Below are 19,263 nucleotides of genomic sequence, written 5' to 3'. Positions count from 1 at the left end.
ATTCAGGTAGACATACAACAGATAGTAATGTGTGCTGGAGTACATTAAAAACATCAAGGTCCATAACAAAAATAAGAAAGGCTTTCTTCTTGCAGCACAGGACATACTTTCCCCAAAACTACTCATTGCAACCCAATTTGTTGATCCAATGAAAGTTCTGGAATGTTCTTAGCAATTTTGCTGAAGATACTGTGCCAATCTGGAGGAGGAATCCAAGCAGCTAGTAACATCTGAAATGGGCAGATTTTGCTATCCTTAATGTATTGGTGGCCATAGGTTGCCATGGCAGAAACAGCGCTGGAGAGATGTTTGCAGATTCTTTTCCAGCTTTTCCTTTCATTTGTTAAAAAGAAACACTAGGTCCCCGCTACAGTGAACAAATTTCTCTGAACTGGAAATGTAAAAAAGAACTGGGAAAGTTTTGAATATTCAGTACATCCAACCAGTTGCCTACTGATTAATTGTTCTCACTGTTAGGAAATTTCTCCTTAGATCTATGTTGGATCTCTCATTAATGGTCTTCCACCTGTTACTTTTCATCCTGCCCAAAGATGCTCTGAAGAATAGGTCTCTTCTCTGTGAGACCCTCTCAAGTATGGGAAGACAGTTGCCATCTCATCCCTATTCTTTCTCTTCATTACTGTAGGCTAGACATATTAGTACCGCTTTATGAATCCTTAATATGACACCTGGGATATCGCATCTAGTTTTGATCACCACATTGCAAAAAAGATGCTGAGACTTTGGGAAAAGTGCAACAAAGAACAACTAAGATGATTAAAGATGTGGAGACTAAAACATGAAGAACAGTTTCAGCTACTGGGTATGGCTAATCTAGACAAGGGAAGGACTAGGGATGACATGATAGTCATATTCCAGTATTTGAGGGGCTGCCACAAAGAAGAGGGGGTCAACTTATTTTCCAAAGCACCAGAAGGCACGACAAGAAACAATGGATGAAAACTATCTTAGAGAGAAGCAATCTGGAATTAAGGAGAAACTTCCTAACAGTTGATATATATCAACCTTCAATATTTAGCTCCAGTCATTTCTCTCCAGAAGTTGCTTTTATACTTTCCTTCTTAATTGAATATTAGCAATATTCCGAAGATTGCAGTGGACTGAGACTGACTTTCCATTATGCCCTTTCTCTCTTCATTTTTTAAAACAATTCTCCACAGTTAAAACATTTAATTAATTTATATATAGACTTCAGTGGAATGCAGTTGACGAGGGTTAGCAATTTCCATGCCTTTTATGACACAGCAAATCTCTGGAGAGAAATCTACCTCTTTAATTACCTCAATCATTTTTTTTAAGTTTCTCATCAAAGTTGATTGAATTGAATTATCTTGGAGTAAGTATCAGGTTTCACTTTACAGACAGAAAAGGTCACCAATATAAGACCAAAAGAAGTCTGTTATCTGTCTGCCCAGCTAGACTAATATTGAGACCACATTAAGATTTAAAGCAGAAATGTCCATAACTGAGTTGGGTTATTTTTAAAAACCCTTTCCCCTTTGACTGCATTTTTCTTTTTGTGTCACATCTTTCAAGGTGTAAATCTTCTTTTCTTGTTCATGCATACAGTATATTGCTGTAGGATACAAAATACAGAATTACAGAGTTGAAAGGGACCTTGGAGGTCTTCTAGTCTGTTCTGTACCAGCCTGCTACCGGCCCTGCAGAAAAGGCAGGGACAACCCCTTTTACAAGAAGGCAAGAGGCTGGAACTAAGCCTGCCAAATTTATGGATACAAAAGCAAACAAGACACGAACCATGAAACAGGAGCTATTCAAGCGGTTGCCTTCAGCAAACCAGCCCTCCCACACATTCCCCTTTTATGCAGTTCAGGGCGTGGCTTCTCTCTGCCTCCTTCCGAGGTGCCCCATTGCCTTCCTCTGTTTACTCCTGATTGACTGCCTCCTGCTTCGGGCGTCCTTGAACAGGGCCAGCTGTGGGTCATCTTCATCCATGCTGTCAGGCTCACACAGCTGGGTCTGCGTCGTGACCAGGTGGGAGGGGCCTGGCTGAGGGCTCTCATCAGCAAGCTCTCCAACCCCCTCAGCAAGCTCTTCAACACCCCCCTCCTCCTCTGAGTCATCCGACCCAACTGCCAAACCCACAGGCTGACCCTGAATCACAACATAGTGCAACCCCCTGCTCAAGCAGGAAACCCTATACCACTCCAGACAAATGGCTGTCCAGTCACTTCTTGAAAACCTCGAGTGATGTAGCACCCACAACATCTGAAGGGAAACCATTCCACTGATCAATTGTTCTCACAGACAAGAAATTTCTCCTTAGTTCTAGGCTGGATCTCTCCTTGATATGTTTCCATCCGTTACTTCTTGTTCTGCCCTCTGGTGCTTTGGAGAATAGGTCAACCCCTCTGTCCTAGTCCTGTTAGATCTCTCAGCGGCTTTTGATACCATTGACTATGGTATCCTACTGCAGCGTCTCAGGCGGTTGGGAGTGGGAGGCACTGTTTTACAGTGGTTCTCCTCCTACCTCCTGGGCCACTCGCAGTTGGTGTTGACAGGAGGGCAGAGGTCGGCTCCGAGGTCTTTTGTTTGTGGAGTTCCTCAGGGGTCGGTCCTCTCCCCCCTCCTGTTCAACATCTATATGAAGCCGCTGGGCAAGCTCATTCGTGGTTTCGGGGTGGGGTATCATCAGTATGCTGATGATACCCAACTTTTCTCTCCACCCCGAACCAACCCAGCGATGCCCTCAACGTGATGTCCCGTTGCCTAGAGGCGGTCCGGGTTTGGATGGGGAGAAACAGGCTTCGACTCAATCCGGCCAAGACTGAGTGGCTGTGCATACCGGCATCTCGGATGAACCAGTTTTGTCCATCTTTAATTATGGGGGATGAGGTGTTACCCCCCGTTGATAGGGCTCGCAACCTGGGAATCCTCCTGGATTCATGGCTCACTTTGGAAGATCATATAGGAGCTGTGACCAGGGGGGATTTTGCCCAGGTTCGCCTGGTGTACCAGTTACAGCCCTATCTAGACCGAGATGTCCTATGCACAGTCACTTATGCGCTCGTGACCTCCTGATTAGACTACTGCAATGCTCTCTACATGGGGCTGCCCTTGAGGACCACTCGGAGGCTTCAGCTGGTGCAGAATGCGGCCGCGCGAGTTGTGATGGGAGTTTCCCAACACTCCCATGTAACACCTCTCCTCCGTGAGCTGCATTGGCTTCCAGTTGCCCTCCAGGTGAGATTCAAGGTACTGGTGATGACCTATAAAGCCCTAAATGGCATGGGTCCGGGTTATCTTAGGGAGCACCTGCTGCCAGCATCAATCTCCCATCGTCCTGTGGGCTCCCACAGGGAGGGCCTCCTTAGGGTGCCACCGATCAGTGAGTGCCAGCGGGTTATCCCTAGTGGGAGGGCGTTCTCTGTGGGCGTGCCTGCCCTGTGGAACAACCTGCCTGTGGAACTCCAGACCGCCCCCGACCTTCGTTCGTTTCACCGGGACCTAAAAACCTGGTTGTTTGATTTAGCTGGCCTGGACTGAGGGGTTTTAAATTTTTAAATTTTAATTTTAAATTACATTTTAAATTTGGGCTAACGTTATTTAATTGTATTTTAATTTTAACTGTGTTCTAACTTTTGTACTGTTTTAACTGTTTTTAACTTTGCCCTGTAAACAGCCCTGAGTCCTTCGGGAATAGGGCAGTATAGAAATCTAATAAATAAATCTATTGACACTACTGTTGTGGACACTAAGCTGATGTTGAATTTAATCACAGCAGCAAGACTTTTAGTAGGGCAATATTGGAAGAAGGAAGAACTGCCGACTATAGAAGAATGGACTTTAAAAGTTTCCAACCTGGCGGAAATGGCAAAGATCTCAGCGTATTTGAAAGACCATTCGCAACAGAGATATATTGTGGAGTGGAAAAAATGGATTGACTATATCCAGAATAAATATGGGACTAAAAAGTTTCATTTAGCATTTGAATAAGTGCTGATGTGATATTTATACTGTTTGTAGTCATTTTATAAGAGTTAAAGTGCGATAGATTTAATAGTTTATTGTTGTTTGCATATGGTAGATTATGATTGTTTCTACTTTTATACCTTGTATTTAGCTCTGGGAAGTCGGGGAGGGGGGAGGGGGAGGGAGGGAGGTGTTGGGGAGGGTTGGGAAGAGGGGAGGGGGTTGAGAGGGGTTTTGTTTTGTTTTTTATAAATAAAATGTACTGTAAAACTCTTCAATAAAAAAGAAATCTAATAAATAAATAAATAAATAAATAAATAAATAAATAAATAAATAAATAAATAAATAAATAAATAAATAAATAAATAAACCCCCTGTTCTCTGTGGCAGCCTGTCAGATATTGGAAGACTGCTATCATGTCACCCCTAATCTGTCTCTTTGTTAAACTCAACATGCCGAGTTACTGCAAGCATTCATCATGGATTTCATAGAATTTCACAGGATAATTCTCCACTCCTGCACACCTCTTCCAAAGTAGGAAAAAATATTTCCAGAAATAAAATACATAGGACACTTTCCCCCTAAAAGGCCAGTGTGGAATGAATCTAACTATGGTCGCTTTGAACAGGGGCATAAAAATGTCAAGATGGTGGCCATAGACTTCCTTGCCTTTGAATGTCATATGGAAGGAAACCAACCAAGGAGAGAAGCAACTTAGAACTAAGGAGAAATTTCCTGATAGTGAGAACAGTGGAACAGCTTGCCTCCAGAAGTTGTGGGTGCTCCATTACTGGAGGCTTTCAAGAAGAGACTGGACAGCCATTTGTCTGAAATGGTATAGGGTTTCTTGGTTGAGCAGGAGGTTGGACTAGAAGACCTCCAAGATCCCTTCCCACTATCTATCTGTCTATTATTCTATGAGTTATGGTTTGGTTTTTGAGATTTAACATGCAATGAGATGCTAACTCTTTGGTAGTAATAGTAGTAGTAGTATACTTTATTGATTAGTCAGTTGACCATATAAAAGCATGAGGATCAACCACAGTAAAACACAATAAAATGAGGTTAAGGTAAGATAAAGAGCAATGTGATAAAATAGACTATGGTTGGATAAAATTGATGGAACTATAGTAGATAAGATAAAGATAAAGAGCAAGATAAAAGGTTTGATATAATCATTTTAATTGTTTTAACTTTTGTAATTGTAGTATTGTTTCTTTTAAAAAACCTTGTGAACGGCCCTGAGTCCTACGGGAGAAGGGCAGTATATAAGTCTAATAAACTAAACTAAACTAAAATAGTTAAATAGAATGCAAAGATATATAATAAAATGAATTTTAACATTCAGAACAATGTGTGTTTGGTGAATTAATCACCTTTGGATGCAAAGCCAATGTTTTCTATAAAACCTGTTCTCTGCTGGACACTGGACAGCCCTGTCTATAAATTTAACTGCTCTAGTAACTACACATATATTTGTGCCCCAAAGGGAATAAGGTAATCTGTCAGGACCTACTTCACCCACATCTTAAGAAAGTAGAACTCTTGGAGACAGTTTTTTCCAAGCAGGAACTTTTACTAAGAAATAGGAGATAGCAGGCATAATAGACAGGATCTGAGGGATTCCCTCACAGATCAATATTTTTAAAGTGTCCCCAAGCAAACCCCACCTCACAGTTCATCCAGGCAGTTCCAGACTGGCCAATCTCCAGGTGGCAAGCCCATCGTGAGAAAGGAAAAATAACATCAATCCAGTTCCATTTGCAGCAGAATCATTCCACAGCTCTTCACACCTCCTTCGGAGAAATAAACCAGATCCCGAGGTTTGTGTCTCTTCCCCCACCCCTTTTCCTAGTTGCCCAGTAAGGGAGAAAGAGTTCAGCCAGATGCCTAGTATAGAAAGCAATTTGTTACATTGTAATGGATAGCAGACAAGGCAAATAAAAGGTTACATTAGTGGAGGAAGTGGAAGCAATAAAGCCTGCATGCCTGTTCCCTCTCCCCCTTGGGAATATGGCAGAATCCAGGGGAAGGTGAGATTTGGTTTTAGCTGAGAGGAGATAGTTAGAAATGAAATATAAATGGATTCTGACATAAACTTTTGTTACAGAGTCACAGTTTATGGTTCTGTCAAGTAGTGTCGGTAAGCACTGAGCCCTTGCCAAGTCATAAAATTCACAATTGAGTAGAACTTGTGCATGTCTTCTCTCTCTGATGCTCCCACATACACAATGTTCTCTCAAGATATGCCATTTGACGGAACTGTCCGTATTTAACTATAAAATCTAGTTGCTCAAATCTTGCTTTGAGAAGGACTATCCACTGGTCTTGAGTCAAACCCATAGTCAAGTATTTTTTTCCTGTTTGAAAACTCCTTTTATTTTTAGCCATGATGATGTTTGCAAGTGACTCTATACCTGTTTGGTTGTTAGCATCGAAAACTCTTTGTTTAATTATTGACTCAGCCAACTGCCAACAAATGTTGCTTTGAGAGGCTGTGACATGAGATTCTTTGGAGAAATTGATTGATTCATGTGGTAGGTGGAAGTGTGCCCATCTTCAAGGAACACTTTTGTTAGTCTGTCAGGTTCCATTGAAGGGATCCTCCATTGAGTAATTAGAATAGAAGCTGTAAGGGACTGTGGAGATTTTCTAGTTCAGGACTTTTCAACTTTTTCACCCATTGTACCACTTTTAGGATATGGCAACATCCGAGTACCACCAGTTGCCTAGCAAGGCGTCAAAAACTTGATGATTCCCCCCCGCCAAAAAGGAAAAAAGTGATGAAGTACAGGTAGTCCTCAACTTACAACAGTTAGCTTAGTGACTGTTCGAAGTTACAATGGCATTGAAAAAGTGCCCCCCCAAGCCACAGTCGTGCAAGACACCTGCCTGCCTGCCTGCCCGGTGGCACTCTTCCTCCTGTCAGAGGTTTTCATTGTTGTGAGCATTTCTGTTGAGGATTGGCAGCAGGGGTGGGGTGGGGCGGTGTCTGGTTTTTATTCCCCCCCATCCGCTGGGTGGTTGCAGCAGGTTTTGGTCACTTCACATGACCCTGAGACACTGTGACCGTCATAAATATGAATCAGTTGCCAAGCATCTGAATGTAAATCACAAGACCCTGGAGATGCTGCAACATTCCAGCTGATCAGTGCTTCTTCTGGGCTCAGCAGAAGCGTCAGGATCAGCGCCGAGATCCAGCTGGAGTCTGGCGCTGATCCTGGTGCTTCCGCTCAGCTCTGACAGCCCTGCAGCTCCAGCGATTTCTCGTTCAGCTTGTCCAGTGCTGACACCGGTTCACCTCATTCCCTTTCCCTGCTACCACTTTTCTAGGATGGTTGCGTACCACTTGCTAGGTGTCAATGTACCACAGGTGGTACCCGTACCACTGGTTGAAAAGCCCTGTTCTAGTTCATCCCCCTGCTTAAGCAGGAGAACCTACACCATCTCAAACAAGTGACTGTCCAGCCTCTTCTTAAAAATCTCCAGTGATGGAGCGCCCATGATTTCTGGAGGCAAAGCTGTTCCACTGGTTAATTGTCCTCACTGTCAGGAAGTTTCTCCTTAATTCCAGGTTGCTTCTCTCCTTGCTTAGTTTCCATCCACTGTTTTTTGTCCTGCACTCTGGTGCTTTGGAAAATAACACAATCTCCTCTTCTTTGTGGCAGCCCTTCAAATACTATAGAGGGTGTCAGTTTCAGCTTTTACAATTCCAGCTGCATCCTATCAATTCCTAGAATTGTTCTTAAAATCTGCACCTAATCTTGTTCCAAGTTGACCTCTACATAGGTTAGCATTGTACAATTTTTGCCCCGTGGACCTTTAATATGGGTGCTTGTGTAATTATAATTTAGTAATTTAGTTAGTATTTTGTTGTTGCTTTTACACGTACTCCTCAGTTCATTTAGTGACTGTTCAAAGTTACAATAGCACTGAAAAAAGTGACTTGTGACAGTTTTTCACACTTACGGCCGTTGCAGCATCCCCTATGGTCACATGATCCAAATTCAAATGTTTGCCAAGTGATTCATATTGTTGATGGTTGCCATGTCCTGGGGTCATGTGATCATTTTTTGTGACCTTATGTCCAGCAAAGTCCATGGGGAAGCCAGATTCAGTTAATGACTGGGTTACTAATTTATCAACTGCAGTGCTTCACTTAACAACTATGGGTCATCCTCAAATTACAACCGCAACTGGGCCCAAAATTTATGTTGCCAAGGGAAACATTTGTTAAGTGAGTTTTGCCCCATTTTATGACTTTTCTTGCCCAAGTTGTTAACTGAATCACTGCATTTGTTAAATTAGTAACATGGTTGTTAAGTGAATCTGGCTTCCCCCATTGACTTTGCTGGTCAGAAGGTTACAAGAGGGGAACACATCACACACACACATACACACACACAAACAAACACACACATGGGACACAGCAACACTCATTAATATGAAGGAGTTACCAAACATCCAAATTTTGATCACACGACTGTGGGGATGCTGCAACAGTTGTAAGTGTGAAAAACAGTCATACCTCACTTTTTCAGTGCCATTGAAACTTTGAAAGGTCACCAAATGAACTGCTGTAAATGGAGGACTAACTGTCTGGCAAAAAAGATTGTAAAATAGGGTAAACCTTCCTTAACAACTGTCTTGCTTAGCAACATAAATTTTGGGCTCAGTTGTGGTGGTAAGTTGAGGATGACCTGCATAAGATGGAATAACATAAGGTGCATCTTTGTCTAATACCTTGGTAAGTGGGCATGCTGTGTGCAACTGAACCATGGACTCCCATATGGACTTTCAGGCATCTATTTCTATAGAGGATCTTCACCAGGTATAGAATGCTAAGTTGCATATTTAGGTCAGCAAGCTTCTTACCCAAACTAGGTAACATCAACAGCGTGGAGCATGAGCTACAAATATTCTCCTTTATTGTTATCTTTGGAAGCTGTTCCAAGTTGATGGAACCATCGTGAAGGCGGAGAGCTACTCACCCCCCTAATGTTCTGAACCAGCCTGCTACCGCCCTTGCAATAAGGCAAACCCCTGTTCAAACAGTAGAGACTGGAGAGTGTCTAAGGCTGGAAAGCGTCTGCCAAGATTTATTACTCAAATAACAGAACAAGAAACAAAAACACTGGAACTTGAATCCTCAAATGGAAGGGTTGCTTTCAGCAACCAGCCCTTCCCCAAACACTCCTTTTATTTAGAGATCAGGGCGTGGCCTCCCTGTGCCTCCTCCCAAGGAGTCCCACAGCCTTTCTCTGTTGGGTCCTGCTCGACTGCCTCCTGCGTCGGGCGTCCTTGAACAGGGCCAGCTGTGGGTCATCATCCTCCGCACTATCGGGCTCACGCAGCTGAGAAGAGGGCCCCGGCTGGGGGCTCTGCGAAGCCTCCAAACCATCATCAGCCGGTTCGTCTTCCACACACTCCTCCTCCCCCTCATCTGAGTCATCCGAGACTTCTGAGCCGGCTGCCGGACCCACAGGCTGGCCCTGAGTCACAACACCTAACAGGCTGGATGTGCTGAGGACATGTGCTGGTAGGATCTCAGAAAACTGCCTTCTAAGGTCACCTTTGCAATCCAAGTCCAGGCAAATCCACAGCTAAGTCAAGACAAGGCGGGGAAGATTCACAGATGGAGATAAAAACTTGAGCTGGGGAGGCATGTGAAAGCTGTAAAACAGTGGAACAGTCTGCCTCCTGGAAGCATGGATGATGCATCACTGGAGGCTTTCAAGAAGAAGATTGAATAGCCATTTCTGCCGAACGGTATGAGGATTCCTGCACTAGGCAAGCAGTTGGAGTAGACGACCTTCAAGGTCTCTTCCAAACCTATGATTCAATGAGGATAGAAGCTAGAAGTTCAAACTCAAACTGCTTTCCATTCTGATCTAACATTAAAAAATAGCTTAACTGTTTTCAATGTGGAAGAGGGTTTTTTTTAATTCTCCATCCAAACTGAGGAGCAGAGAAATTGGTTCAACAATTCCTTAAACAAGAATGCACAAGCATTGGAACTGGGGGGGGGGACCAGAAACAAACTAGGATTCTTGTGAAGCTACAGATCACTGGAGAGAGGATTAGAGGAATGAAGAAGGAAAGGAAATGTAAGAACTGTCAAGTAGCAGTTTGGTTTGCTACCATAACAAGGGACAGGTGGACAATTTTTCAGAAGAACAGCAGCCACAAGCCCGCTGCATTGTGTGGGTAGGAGGAAAAGTTGCAAGAAACTGAACTTAGATCTGGTTGTAAAAAGGTCTTGCATTTGATCTATAGAAGCTACTGAGATTCTTTCATAGTGGCTTCTTGAGTTTTTGCAATAATCTTTTTGGAGACTGAGGTCCTTGAATACCTGGGTTTGCTTCATTTCAGTTTGGCAAGAGAAGCCCAACAGACCAGCAAGCAGCAGGTTTTTACACTGTTGTTTTTTTAACTTTCAGAGAAAGTATTCTACTCACCATAGGAACTTACCAGAGGAGAGAGGAATGACAAAAATATATATCATGTTGAAGAGATGTTATCCTGCTAGTGCAAAAGGGTAGAGTGTAAATCACGGTATTACAATGCACATTTTATAATTCTCATTACATAGTGACTAGCAAGGGATACCTTTGACTAATGATTAATCTGAGACTTTGAATAAAGTTATAGCTTTTCTATTAGCTTTCTATTATTTATAGAATTTATTAAAGTTGTGACTTCAGGCACAGTTGAGACACTTATAATCCCATCTGTATTTTATTAGTTTTCTGTATTATAGTATGATATAAGTCTCCTGTCATGGGCAAAGAGTTGGATTAGAAGGACTCCAAGGTCCCTCCAGCCTTCCTCTCTGATTCTATTCCTATTCTGTTCTGTTCTGTTCTGCTGTTCTATTCAATATCTCTATTTTATGCTCTCCTTTGTTGTGACCGAGGGTTAAAAAGAAGAGGAACTGTTACGAATTCACAAAAGACACATATTCCTGGCCACTTTATAACTTCAGAACAACACTTTCCTCCAAAGACATCCATGGGGTTGGTTGGTTGGTTGGTTGCCAAAAAAGTCAAGATGGTGATGAAAGCCCTGCCCCCTTTTTAAATGTGAGCAATGTGACTGGGATCTTGGCTCTTTTGACACAGATGATCCTGCTTCCCTACAGGCAGCAGAATTTTCCCCTGAGGATCTCTTTGGAAAAAAGTTTTGAAATCAAATTCTCTTTCATCAACCTAAATGAGAATGCAGGACACACAGCGGTATCTGTTGCAACAATTTGCAAATGGGACTTTCACCAATATGCTACAGTGTAGTAGGCCTACATCTACTTCTTGATTGGGTAGCCCATTCCATTTCCTATGGTTCACATTGTAACATTTCAACATCTGAAAAGATGTCTAGTTTCATTTGGGAATCTTTTTCTCTTTCTGATGGTGATGGACAGTGGTGTGGACTTAAGAAACAAGTTTCTTGATTGTATAGGTCCAAGTTCAAATGTAGGTTATGCCACTCTATTGTGTCCTCCATAGTTAGCTGTGGTTGTGAAAGCTGGCCTTTAAAAAATAAGACAGGAAGAAAATCAAGTTGCTGGAGAAGGTGGACAGCAAAGGTGACTTACAAGCAAGTACTGGAGCACACAACCCCAGACTGGAAGGCCAAATTACAAAACTGTATCTCACTTTGGCCATGTGGGGGAATTCACTGAGAAAGCAATTATGTTGAGGAGACTTGTAAAAGGAAACCAGGCCATCAAAGAACACGGTGGCTGGACATAATAGCTGACATCAGTCACAGCCTAGAAAACCTCAAAGAAGAAGATCAGAAGACATGAAGAGACTGGCCCATAAGATCGCCAAGAGTCAGACATGACTGAAGGGAGACCATTATCATTATATGTTCACATTAGCTTCAGTTCTCCTGGCATTCCTTTCTTTGATTTTTGTATAGCCCAGGTTTGGTTCATCCCTACCTCCCAGGAGTTTAGAATAGTTTATAGTTAACTTTCTGCTCATTTCATTTGCACAACTGCAATGCTGTGAAGTTAATTATGCTAACCCAGTGCATGAGTAGCATCAGTCACACAATGAGTTTTCATGGCTGAGGGAGGACTAAAAACTCACCACTTTTAGTCCAGAAAGAGTTTGGAAAGTCATCTGTGAGTTTCCATAGCAAAGGATAGTCTAAAAGATGAGGCTTCCTAATCTTCATCCAGTGCCTTCACTGCTACACAGAATGGGGCAACTCACTACGGCCAGCTTACTGCGGACCAGCTCACCAGGGTCAACTTGCCATAATTGTTGGGACAATTCAACAATTCAATTTAATTATTTAAAATAATTAAAAAAATATTTTAAGTTTCGTGATTCACATTTCATTTTGTCCCTCCTTTGGCATCCTTTCTTTAATGACTCTACAGTATTCCACCATTTCTTCAATATTAGTTTGACTCTTCTGCCACAGTGAGTTGGCCGTGGCCAGTTGGCCATGGCGAATTTTCCTAGACCCACGGCTACATCCACTAAGTTTGCTAATTTCCAACACATAATAATAAATAAATGCTTCCACTGTAAATTGATAGTGCATATTCCAGATTTGGTATGTCCCTAATTGATCTTGGTCCAAGCAATTGTAGAGGTAGTCCTTGTTTAGCCACAACAGTTGGAACCAGTAACTCAGTTGGTAAGTGAAGGGTCACTAAGTGAAATCATGAGCATGCTTATAATCTTATTTTAGCTTTACAGGCCTGGGAAGGTCATAAATGTAAGGACTGGTCACAAAGTTACTTTTTCCTCACTATGATAATTATGAATGGTCCCTAAATAACTCAGTCACTAAATGAGGACTGCCTACTACATTCAAGAGCAGAAGACTGTCTAGGTTCTGGAATGGCCAACTCAAATTCTTCAGATAAAATCTAAAAGAACAAAGCTTGATTTTTTTTCTTTTATTTGGCACACAGAACCACAGAGGTTTCACAAATATGCTCCCAGGTTATTCAATGACTGAATAATTTGGCTTTGTCATATTTACTAAGAACCCTCCTCCCAAATTATTTACTTTATTTCACTTTATTTCTTTTTCTTTTTCTTTACTTTTTTCTTTTGTGATGGACATAATAACCTAGTTCTAAAGAAGTAAAAGTACATTAAAAAGGGTTTGATACAACCAGGACGTAGCTTTGATTTAACAGGGATGTTTCTTCCATTTGGCTTTACTTCCTTCTCTCCCTCTCTCTCTCTCTCTCTCTCTCTCTCTCTCCCCTCCTCCCCTCAGGTTAAGTGTCACTTTTATATCTAGGAGAGTCAGTGAGTAAACAATTAAAAAATTCATTAGCAATAGGCAGCTTTTGGAAGATGAAAGGTTTTACAATGTGAAAATCAGATTTCCAAGACTGAGAAGGAAACTGGGGGATTATTAGTGCAACTGAGTAGATACAGAAAGCATCACCCCATGCAATCTTGGAAGAATTTACTAATATTTCAATTTCCATTGCTTTGGTATCGCTTTCAAAGTGTCAGGCTGCCCCAGAGGCTGTTAAGGACTCCAAAACTGAAAATTTGAACTTTCAGGGTCTAGTTTAGCTGGGTAGCACACTCTGATGGTAGCGGTCTGCCAAGTTCCAAAAAGCCGCTTCTATCCATCACCCTATTTTGAAGGGTCTTTTAAGTTTTTGGAGCTGCCTTGCAGGGTGCTTTTGAGCTAACTTGGCTGTGGTGAGTTGGAGTTGGGTATTGTCAGTTATGCGTTTCTACATATCACTTTGTAGTCTCCTTCGAGTGGGGAAAAAATGAACTCCACAGAATTCTTTCCTGATGTCTTCTTTTTATATAGTATCAACCATATATTATATAGCATAGTATCACCCTTGTTAATTCTCAAGACTCTTTTTTCCACTATGTATTCTAAATGATCTGTGATTAATACATTGCAGACCTTAGAATACGTAGCAAAAAAAAGAGTCTTGGGGGTTAAGAAGGTTGATACTATGCTATGCTAGGCCCGGCCAGGCCAGGCCATACCATAGTATATAGTATCAACTATATACTATAGTGTAAGGGACGTGGTGGCTCAGTGGGTTAGGACGCTGAGCTTGTCTATCAGAAGGTTGGCAGTTTGGTGGGTCGAATCCTGAGTGCCGCGTAACAGAGTGAGCACCTGTTACTTGTCCCAGCTTCTGCCAACCTAGCAGTTCGAAAGCACGTAAAAATGCAAGTAGAAAAATAGGGACCACTATGGTGGGAAGGTAACAGCGTTCCGTGCACCTTTGGCATCTAGTCATGCCGGCCACATGACCACGGAGTCGTCCTTGGACAAGTGCTGGCTCTTCGGCTTTGAAACAGAGATGAGCACCGGCCCCTAGAGTTGGAAACGACTAGCACGCATGTGCGGGGGAACCTTTACCTTTACCTATATACTATAGTATACATAGAATCAACTATATATGCTATAGTATGTGTGTGTGTGTGTATGTATGTATGTATGTATGCATATGTATGTATGTGTATGTGTATATATATATATATATATATATATATATATATATATACACACACACATATGCATACATACATACATACATACACACACACACACATACTATAGCATATATAGTTGATTCTATGTATACTATAGTATATAGGTAAAGGTAAAGGTTCCCCCGCATATATACATACATATTTGTGTGTGTATGTGTGTATATATATATATATATATATATATACACACATATGCATACATACATACACGCATATACACATACACACACAAATATGTGTGTATGTATGTGTGTGTATGTATGTGTATATGTATATGTATATGTATATGTATATGTATATGTATATGTATATGTATATGTATATGTATATGTATATGTATATGTATATGTATATGTATATGTATATGTATATATGTATATGTGTGTTTGGATTTAAGGGAAGCTGCACATTGATGGAGAAATGCACAATCGTCTCTCGAACATCTGAACAGGCACCTTGTCTGAAGACCGGGGGGGGGGGCAGGCAAGCTCAGATCCCATGGTTCTGAGGACAGCAATGTCACGTCTGTCAACAACCAACAATTCTCCCCTTTAAGGTCACGAAACATGGGGCAGAGAGCCTACGGAAACCAGGGAAGGGCGTGAAGCAGCAACAATGGCTTTAAAGCACAGTAGGTACAAGGAGGAAACGTACCTGCTTGCTGACAAAAAGCCATCACCTTTTCCATCTGGCTTCTTTTTCATTTGCAATAAAGAACCCTCTCTAACTCTGCTGTGTTTGTGTTGGAGGAAGTTCTGCCAAGTTTGAATCTAGCAGCCAAGATGAGCTGAGTGCAAACGTGGAGGGAAATGGAGATTTATTGCCGAGTCCTGGGCTGGCGACCCGAATAGGGAAAATGTTCTCGTTTGTGAACCACTTTGAGTTGTCTGTATGAAATACAAGATAATAATGCCAGGATGTGCAGATCGAAAAGGTACAGTGCAGGATAAAATGGATCCTCCCCAGCTTTATGGGCCTAATAAATATTTTAAGGAAATTAATCAATAGAAGTTTTAAATTAAAAATAACCTATTATTAGGCACGTGCTGAAGGCTTTCTTTTTCTTCCATCCAGACTTCGCTGCATGACAATTTCTAAAATCCCATTTCTTCCCATTCATTTTTAATAAAATACATTTTACGTTAGCTCCTTTAGCACATTGTTTATTATTATTATTATTTTAATTTGATTGTAAATCATTTTGGGATATTTTATGGGAGAGGATATATAAATAAACAATGAATGATAAAGCCAAGTCTCTGACAGCCCTGTCTGGATTAGGAACAGGAAAGAAATCTATGTAATTCTCCTCGGAATAAAAACTGATGTAATTTCTTTCTATTCTCCCAAGCTTTACGCTACACAACTTTCCCTTTGCCTCCTCACTATGCATACAGGTAGTCTTTGACCAACACCCCTAACTGAGCCCAAAATCTCTGTTGCTAAGTGAGTCATTTGTTAAGTGAGTTTTGCCCTGTGTTATGACCTTTCTTGTCACAGTTGTTAAATGAATAACTGCAGTTGTTAAATTAGCAGCACAATTGTTAAGTGAATCTGGCTGGCTTCCCCCATCGATTTTGCTTGTTAGAAGGTCACAAAAGGGGATCACATAATCGCGGGACCCTGCAACCGTCATAGTCAGTTGCCAAGTGTCTGAATTTAGATCACATGGCCGTGGGGATGCTGCAACGGTCATAAGTGTGAAAAAAGGTCATAAGTCACTTTTTCCCCCAGTGCCCTTGTAGCTTTGAATGGTTACTAAATGAACTGGTGTAAGTTGCAGACTACCTGTATTAAGACTGAGACCCTTAGAATAACTCACTCTTCTTGAGGGTAATGGCGATGAGCCCCTTGATCTCCAGCTATTTATGCTATTTCTTCCTTCCAATTCTTTGTGAAAAGATGGTGAATGTAAAAGTAAGGGCCTGTAGCATGCGAAGTAAATATTTTTTTTAAAAAAAAGATTAAAAAGAACACAATTTTGGATTCACATTTTATTTACACCATTTCAGACTAAGCTTTTATTTTTAATATTACAAACCATTAGTTTTTCCTTTATTCACAAATCACTGTAGTGATATAAACACTAATTTCTAAAGACAGATATACACACTTGTCGGGTTTAAAGATCTGTAGTTGTTTTAAAGTCACAATATTCTACATATGGTATTAATCAGTTATTTTTTTTTAAAATCAGTATTCATATAATCAGTAATAATTTATATAACCAGAAAAAAACATTCCCTATATCAGACATACATTTGAATAAAATGAATGATTGGACTGTTCTAAGTTAGGTTTTTTCCCCCCACAAAAATATTTTCCAACAGTGTGTGGCAACCTCATTTGTGTGCAAGAATAAACATCAGATTTTCTTTTCTTTTTTTTTTTAAACTAAGAGTTGCACCAAATGAAACAGCCACTTTATTCAAACCAAAATGACACATTGACTTATCACTTAAACATCAGGAGATTTATGTGTGAAAACAGAATTTCTGTAAGAAAATAAATATTTATTTTACAGTAATTTTTGTTTTTCTTTTCTTTTTAAAAAAAGTGTTTCCGAGTGCATACAGACGTGCATTTTTTCCCCAAGCAATTGAATCACAATGGAATTATCCCTACTGCATTGTCCAGGATTGGAATAACACATTTCCAAGTGTGGGAATCTGGGAATCTCTCTCTCTCTCTCTCTCTCTCTCTCTCTCTCTCTTAAATTAAAGAAAGCAGTTCTACAGGTTTGTAGCAGAAGCAATTGTGCACAGCACTGGTGGCTGGGAGATGTGAAATCACAAATCCTTCTACCCTGTAAGTATTATTATAGAGATTTCTCTTTTAAAAAATAAAATAAAGAACAAATAGACAAACTTGCTGCATTGAAAAGGAGGAGGAAGAGGAGGAAGAGATGGTTATTCAATATTCAGAGAGTAGCTAAATATATTGGGCTAAATGCATTGTTGCAAAATTGGAAGAAAGCTGGCTTGCTTCATAGGATACAAGGAAGCAGAGTCCAGTTGAAAGGTACGTCTGTATGCACCCTTGGTTTCTGAACTCAGAAACTTTAATATCCTGTGCTAGATTTTCCCATGGTGTTTAAAAGTTGACATAACAAATGGCCACTTCGATCCTAAACATTCAGATTTTCTTCACTACTGCAGTGAAGACAAAAGGAGAGCTTAGGGGAAAAAAACACTCTACATTTCTCTCTAGGAACTCAAGAGAGACTGAGAAATAACATGGTGGTTCTCACCTAGGTGTCAAACTGCCGGCCCGCGGACCAGACACATCATCCGGAAGCCGCGCCCAACCCATTGCCGGCAATGGCGCAAAGGCTCCGATACGTTGCGCGACATCACATGATGTCACGAATTTGACAGGTACATTCCCTCAGCACATCCCTCCACTAATTCCATGTATTAGTCCATGGAAGCCTCTCACAAATAGTAAAGAAGAGGTCTTTACAAATCAACAAAGCTATGTCTGAAAGGACGTCATCTATTCATATGGATCTGGATAGTTGGATAATTCCCCATATCTGAGATTTTGATCTGAACAGTTTTTGATTTATTGGGCCAGAGGAAAGTTTGCCAACACTGTAGACATGGGGAAGAGGGATGTGAAGAACACTTGAATTTCCGATTGATACCTGAATTTCCAAAAGCTCTGGTTGAGCCCTATAATCTCAGGAATAAAACATGGCCACTTAAAGTCCTCGTCCTATCTTTGTTGAAGATAGTAACTATCTTCAACAAAACCATAGTGGCACAGTTGTTCTGCTTTTAATGTCTTTAAAATACAAAACAAAAAACCAAAAAAACCCACCCCATGATTCTTAGTAGCCAATGTTTTTCATCATTCAATGGGGATTTTGTGTGGGTCCTCCCACTTTTTTTTTCACTAGCTCTCCTTTGCTGCACTCAACCCTGAATGAGTCAAATCTGATAAAAATGCTCCAGAAATCTGGTTTTCAAATCTGGTGAAACTTTATTGATGGTTATCGTTCAACGAATCATATTGCATGCACGTTAACGATGATAAAGAGGAAAAAAGCCTGATCACAAACACTTCTTAAACAGCAGAATTGCTTATAGCAAGTTGGCAAGTTCACAAGCGGTGGGTGAATTGATAATTGTTAACTGAAGGCCCTTTTTTTCCCGTCCTGCACAGCACACGAGTATATAAATATCTTCAACAAAACTGTAGTGGTACAGTTGTTCTGCTTTTAATGTCTTTAAAATCACACACACACACACATACATACACACACACACACACACACACACACACACACACACAAAAACAAACCCTGAAAGAAACCCTTACAAACACTCCAACTTAGAATAATAGGTAACAACATATGCACAGACAAACTGCAATTTTTGTTCAGTGGTGTCAGAGTGTGGAGTTTTGGCATTACGTCTTTGTTGCAAGTTGGAAAAATGCACAGGATGGGCATCTGTTAGGAGGACCTAATACATTCTTCATGGACTTCATCAGTGAACAATCAAAGAGGCTTTGGATTTGAAATCAGAAATGGGAGCAGAATTGGACACTTTGAAGAATTGCAGTTTGTTTACATGACACAACGTTGTTCAAAAAATACCAAACGGATGAGAAGGGCATGATTCTCAATCCTCATTGATTGCAGGATTTGTAAATGTGTCTATAAATCTGGACTAGAAGTAGCATGTAAAAATGAGAATGGGTGAGCGTTTGTGTGTGTGTGTGTGTGTGTGTGTGTGTGTTTTCTCTCTCTAACTAAGAATAATCTACTGGGTTTAAAATCTAAAACATTGT

The sequence above is a fragment of the Vipera berus genome (genome assembly GCF_964194415.1).
Source record: "Vipera berus genome assembly, chromosome: 13".
Taxonomy (NCBI): domain Eukaryota; kingdom Metazoa; phylum Chordata; class Lepidosauria; order Squamata; family Viperidae; genus Vipera; species Vipera berus.
The sequence above is the reverse complement of the archived record's forward strand: the minus strand, read 5'-3'. Positions refer to the sequence as shown.